The sequence below is a fragment of the Montipora capricornis genome, chromosome 3, assembly GCF_036669925.1.
Source record: "Montipora capricornis isolate CH-2021 chromosome 3, ASM3666992v2, whole genome shotgun sequence".
Classification (NCBI taxonomy): Eukaryota; Metazoa; Cnidaria; class Anthozoa; order Scleractinia; family Acroporidae; genus Montipora; species Montipora capricornis.
The window spans coordinates 33,253,398-33,260,338 of record NC_090885.1 but is presented as its reverse complement, the minus strand read 5'-3'; the positions used below and the strand labels follow the sequence as shown (position 1 = coordinate 33,260,338).

The 6,941-nt window shown below is 38.6% G+C and overlaps 1 protein-coding gene across 4 annotated transcripts in view; it reads left to right on the top strand.

The window, feature by feature from the left end:
• Positions 1-3,263: 3,263 nt before the first annotated feature.
• The window catches only part of LOC138041307 (substance-P receptor-like), a 21,600-nt gene continuing 17,922 nt past the window's right edge, over positions 3,264-6,941 (top strand). Inside the window, exon 1 of one of the 4 annotated variants that reach the window (XM_068887083.1) lies at positions 3,264-3,384. The gene's annotated coding sequence lies outside the window, so the exon portion shown is untranslated. Of the gene's footprint in view, positions 3,385-5,432; positions 5,505-6,941 lie in introns of those variants that run through there. The other 3 variants (XM_068887081.1, XM_068887084.1, XM_068887082.1) reach the window with 3 other exon arrangements.

Here is a 6,941-nt window from a genome sequence, read left to right as displayed (position 1 = left end):
GTCGTTATCCAGGCTTTAATTTAACCGTTTTTAATGGGACATTTTAGTGAGTGATTAATTAAAGAACGGATAAGGAAAGAGAGGCTAGGGTTTCAGCATCATGAATTTTTCAGACGGGATCATCCAATCCAATACCTTGCGGTCGTTTAAACAGATGGCTTTTACGTGGATCGTTTTTTTTTTCTATCGTTATCAGAGAAGCCTGGCTCTTTACTGATTTCTCTTGGTATTTAAAATAATTGATTTGACTCCTTGAAATTCGCCAAAGTTTTGGGTTTGTATCACGTCTTAGTGAGGAATTACAGTCAAAACAGCTCAAGCGTTCCTCTTACGAGCGGATTAATGAGTTCATTATTGCAAATTTGATATCGGTAACCAATTGAATAATCTGTTCCTCGGATGAATAGTGCAAAATTCAAGTAAATCTTCAGTTGAAAACTCGAATTTTGATTGGAATATTGCTGGCTTCCGGTGCCTGGCTGGCGTGGGAATTTCACAGTTCTACTGATTTGCATAATCTGCCAAACAACGGTCATTTCACTCTAGCAACGTTACCATTCTGTAATTTTACCAGTATCCTCAAACTTACAATATGTTTTTGAATTAAAGATTGGATAAAGAAATGAATTTAAAAATAAAGGCAAATCACGCTTGTTACGACCTTGGCAGATTATGCAAATTGGTACACATGTCAAATTCTCACGCCAGTCTGGCACCGGAAGCGAGCAATAATCCAATCAAAACTCGAGTTTTGACCTGAGGCTTGATTTGAATTTTGCATCATTCATCCGAAAACCAGATTGTTGAAATGATTCCTGGGGACTCGGGGACGTGGGGACTCGGGGACGTGGGGACGTGGAGACTTGGGGACTCGGGAACGCGTGAACTCGGGCTGTGACTAAAAGTGGGACGGGGACGTGTGACTTGGGACGTGGGGACTCGCGGACTCGGGGACGTGGGGACTCGGGGACTCGGGGACTCGGGGACGTGGGGACGTGGGGACGTGGGGACTCGGGGACTCGGGGACTCGGGGACGTAGGGAAGTGGGGACTCGGGAACGTGTGAACTCGGGGATGTGGGGACGCGGCGAAACATTTTCGAAGTATAGAATTTCAGAAATGGAACAACATCGCCAAGAAAGTTGAATTGCTTATGTTATTTTGCAAAAATATCATCTGTATGCTTTTCAGGTACCAGCTAAATACACAGCGAAATTCAAAAATTGGATTCTCGAAAAGTTATTCTCCCCACCCGTCACAGAGTTCGAATGTGAAACAAAGCAAAAGACCTAATGGCCCATTGCTGACACTGCAGCTGGAATTTCACGTTGCAGCGTTTGTTGTTGTTGTTGCTCAGAAACTTGAGCCTTATGACTCCTTCTCTGTAACTGAAGTTTAAATACCGTGCCAATGTCCTTGTTGGCGGCATTGTGACTGCATCTTTCCTGGCGCTTGTTCAATTTGTTGCCTTTGATTCCGGTTGTCACCGTTGATGTTGTCGAAAATGTTCGTCATCAGAGGGCCAGAAGCCCCCCAGGAGGGGGAGGGGGGTACTGCCATATATGAGCTATATAGGTATGTGCCGCTGTGAAGGGTATGGTTTTCAAGCAGTTTACTCTAGGATAGGATACATAAGTCAGAGCGTTTGTTTCTAGAATTGGATATAATTTTTCACGGAACTGACCAGTTGGTTGAAGATTTTATCTAGACTAAGGAAAGTTGATAAAACCAAATTTTTGTATACTACTTCTCCACCGACACAGCACCACAGTTTCTTTAGAAACTACCGCCTTCAAGTATAAATAAATCATTTTTAGAGAGAGAAACGATTGTGAAATAGGTTTTGCTTTGGTTAGACTGTGCTTGTGACCTCAGTAGTTTCTGAAAAACAGTTACTCTAGGATAGGGAGGGTTTGGGGAGTTTACTCTGGTACGGAATAGCAAAATTCACCTGAACCAGCTCTGGTTTAGGCTAAGGGTTCCAAGGTCCTAGCGGCAAATCCCCTACCCAGAAATTCCTAAAGTACCGTCCCCGAGCCAGAAGCTAAATAACGCTTCTGTGTGTTAAGGCTTGACCAAGCGAATAAGTTGGCATATTTTTGTTTTACGAGGAAACATTATCCAATCGACGTTAACTTGAAATCTGCATACTTTGCTTTCTACTCCCTCTTTCATCTGAAATGTGTCACGTGATTTTTAACGGCTAAAAACGAAACGAGGATGGAAAAGTCATCTTACATCAAGATACCTTGCTGTAGTACTCCTATCGAGGCTTTATCACCCTGTCTTTTAATCATATGCCCATCTTAATGGAAACGGTAAATCAAAATTAAAAGAAAAGAAAAAGGTCAAATCACATAGAGGTCACAATAAAAATGAACGATATCACATTGATAGGTATAATTATACGTTAATGGTAGTTTTAAGCAGTTTCAAGCAAAACTTTGTCGGAATTTTTTAGGGTAAACGTTCCCCCAATTACTTAGCTGCAATTTCTGTACAGTCTATCTAGTAATAGTTGAAACTGAAATTGACGCCATTTCAAGCTGGCCTTCTTTGTGTAATAAAATACCGTGGATTGTCTCCTTCATGTCTACCGGCTATATCCAATGTGGCGAACGACGAACATAACTGGGAACACCTGCTTACTAGTATATACCGTCATAATCGTGTCAAATGTCACTGTTTGGCGTCAAGACTATCAATTGTTTTACCAGGTTTATTTACTCCTGAAACTTTTCGCTATTGCTGTTTCACGTGAATACCAAGTGAAAATGATTGAAGTATAGTTTTTATTTTTAGGTAGATCATGTAATGTAGTTCTAAACAGCCTAAGCGAACCTTCAACTGCGTTCTTGTTAAGCGTTTAAGATGAAAAGAGTCAGGGAGAGATAACTCAGGTTCTAGTTGGTGTGAACAGTCAAAAGGCAGTACGGAAGATCACGAACATTGGTATATCAAATGGTTCTTGAGAGAAACAATTTAACATTATTCATAAGAAGACTTTCAATAAATAATTCCAAATAGGAATGAGCAGATCATACTTCATAAATGCTCATGACGCTTTCAGTGCAAAAATATAAAACACAGGAAATATCAAAACTGGTGTAAAGTGACAACTAGTCACAGGATGATCATTCCACCTGTTCCGCAAATACTGTGTTTATCAATCATTGGTGGATAGCCTGATAGCCTGATAGCCTGACGAGCAAAACAATAAAAAATGTTAATTACGACATCCTTAATAGGCTTTGTAAAGGTTCCGAGGGTTGAAACCTTAACGCTGCAGTGCTAGGTATAGTACTTGAATTCAATTGTTTACAGTTTTGCTGTTTCTACTTGCGTGGCACTGACTTATAGCAGTCTTCGAAGTGACCCTTTTCAGGTAAATATCGAGAACAGTATCAAACAGTATAAAACAAGAGTCTGCGATTACGAAGTTGCTGAAGACCACGTTGATGTTTGATTCATGAATTAACGTGTGTTTACAATTCGTACATGGTGAAGTAGGTTCGTTCAAGTTCAGTTTGTCAGATGAAAGTGGTCTGCAGTTGTCAATATGACAACGAGAACGATGTATTCATCGACTAAATCCCTGTAGATTTTTGGTGATTTCGATTTTGCACAGATATCCGTTGCTGGAATTGAAAAGTACAAGGCTCGGTGAAGTTTCTGATCATCCTTATTTATATTATGAGAAGTATAGGGAAGGCGATTTCTTGATCAAATCAACAATTAGATTGCATTGCATCGTAAGTTTTATATTTTTAGGCAATAAGATCACTTTGTTAAATTAGTCGTTACGGTAGTAATTCAGTCTCTCCTACACGTATTACATTTTGTGTGCATGATAGCATGTTGGTTTCGGACGCGTGAGTTTTCATGTCAAAAGATTTCAGTATAAGTTACATCAAAAACACAAAATGCTACAACTAGAGAAAGGGAAAGACAAAGAGGATCGTGTTTATCACTTCACGAGAAGCAGAAAATCCTTCTGACATCTGTCAGCACGAACAAAATTGCTGTAAGAAAGTATTCTTAATTAGATTTCCATGCACAAATTAATTTACTTTATAGTAATTGCTTCTAAGCTGCCCTTGTTACCACAAATAACAGTTAACAGCATATTACATGCAGTGTACCCAGGTATAAAAAATCTAGCCTTCGTTTTGGCCTCACCGTCTGTTTATAAAATGCTTAAATAACCGATAAATTTTCATGAAGTCTACAATCTTTGTTAACTTCACAGACACTATTTATATTCTGGAATTATACGAGATCTTTTTTGCAAACACGTTTCGGCCTCAGAGAAACTTGCCCAGACACTTCCTCTAGCGAATATTGGTTTTATTCATATTTGGCGGCATCGGTGTCACTTTCAATTTTTATTCCCACATTATAGTCCAAATTAAAAGGTACCGATAATAAAGCTAATCCTATGATTTTAGGTTTAGAAGCAAGGCAAGGATGCCTTTGGTAGCAAAAGTTAAAGGTGACTTTTGGGGTCGTTGGATTTTGTTCATGATCGACATAAATTAGCAAACAGAAAAGTTGAATGTCAGATTGTTTTCTATGACGTGCTTTGGTTTCCTTCATGAATATAAATCTTGAATGAATTCATCGTATAACATGAGATCGGTAGGTACCTGAAGTACTTGCACTGGTTAACAAAAACAGATCTAGACTGTACAAGTGTATAGTCAAACTGCTTTATTGATGGCATGTGAAGCTCCAGAACTGAAATAGAACTGAAAAATGTTGAAAACAATTGGCTATCTTTTCAGATAAACAAAATGTTTCGGCGCTGGATCTCTGTAGATATAATTCCGATCAGTTCTGAGTTATCATTCGTATCTACGCAAAGCGGGTTTTGTGGTGTCTTTTTCAAGTGGATTATTACCTAAACATTTTGCGGCATATGAACAGTGAATTTGTCGTTACTTTTACTGTCAGCATAATCCTTTCAGAGTAATAAGCGCAAAAATGCAAACGTATTTTAAAGCTGTTGCCGATGATATACAAAGTTCTTAGTTATTTAATTACTCCATCTCCCTATCGAAACATAAAACCGAATGTTGATAACGTGGAAACATGTTGGAGACTTTTTTCAACAGGTGATTCTCACTCTAGATTGTTTTCGCCCAAACGACACGAAAAAACACTTTAACAGGAATCATTACAATATGTCCTCACTAAATTTAGACTTCAAATATCCCTATTAAAGGCATCATTTCTACAACTAAAATTTCACGAAATACAGGTGAATCAAAGACAAAAGGATATGCCGAAATTATTGTTAATGCATAGCACAAAATGTAAGTAATTTGAGGTTATTTTTAGCCAGCAAATATATATGCCCGCAGTGGCGTGATTACAGCATTTAAACACAATAGTGTAAAAAAAAAATTATATCAGAGGACTTCCAGAAGTGATGACGATAAGAGCTTTTAAGTCAAGATTTTCATCGGTGGAGAAAAAAACGTGTGTTGGTTTTCACGAGAACAGGTAGGTATTGCATATCGTCTATAAACTGAACACAAAACTAGTTTAGAAAGCACTCTGAATTACAAAGCCGGACCGCGGAGAGATTTTGAGATCGAAACAGTGGCACACGCGAAGAAAAAAACACTGAGTTGCCTTAACAAAAACTTGTATGTATAAAAAAAAAAAAAAACCCGAGCCTCTCGTATACTTACATCTCAGGATAAATGCTATCGCTGAGAATTCTTCTGAACAGATCCACAAGGGAAAATCTCTGCTGTATTCGCATTTTCAATGCCAATGCTTATCAAAGATATGTGGACTAGAGAAAAGACACTGATGATAAACTTGAGGCAAATCAACTTAAAAGTTGATTCTAGTTCGTAGAGAAAAAAAAAAAGAGCTTCGAATCGAAGAGTATCATCTCTAGTCAGTAAGTGTTCAGTGCAGAAACGGACTAGGAACTGTTAGAAAATGCTGGACGACAGCCGATGTGCAATATAAAAAATGGTTAGTGAATTTTTTTTCCCTGAAGAGTCACTGAAGCTTCTGCGTTTGCAATAGAAGTAGTAGATAATAGAAAATGATCATTCTTGAGATGTTTCACTGTGTAAATCAAAGATTCGGGACCCTTGTGGCAAACGCGTTAGCTGTCTCAATGGATATACCTATAATATATATAAAGCCGGGTCTTGTGTTTATTTATATGATATTGCTTGACTATAAGCTTAAGGCTATGATCTCTAAATCACGCGGGGACGTCAATGTATTCGGCTCGTATAATATCAGGATCAGTAGAAGCGCGCAGAATATCGTGGGTATTGTTCATGTTTGATTAGCAAGCGCCGCAAGTAAGTCTTGGGTAATGATGACGTAAAACGTGCAAAGTTAAAGTGTTTTATGCAGTTTGTCTGCGTATGTATGAAAAACTTAATATATACTTCCTGTAAGTTCTTTCCTAAGCTCGTATATACATTCTCGGTAAAGTTGGTGTTAGTGAGCTTTATTCGATAAAATTTATTGTCTGTAAGGGCACTTTTTGCCAGTTATCAATGTGACGTGATGATAGCTGAAATTGGGGCATTCAGCGAGCCTCGAAACATGATATATTCATAACTTTACAGCTCAACGAAGTCTGATCGTTTTTGCAGATTTTGTTTATCTCCTCCGGGGTTAATATCGTAATGCACCATTAAACCACGGAAACATCTTCGATTGAAAGGTCTCCGAATTGGACAGCTCTTCGCAGTGGGGAGCTGTGGCATCTACTATTACTAGTATATACATTCTTTCAACTGTTACTGATTATAGTTTCTTGATTTTTTTGTGCCCAACTCCGATTTCTCCCGCAGCCATCCGCAAAACCGTTTCAGAATCAATGACCAATATCCAGGCTATAAACCTGTGTGTACGTGACTGCTATCTCTACATTGATAGGATAATATGCCAGTCACGTTAAGT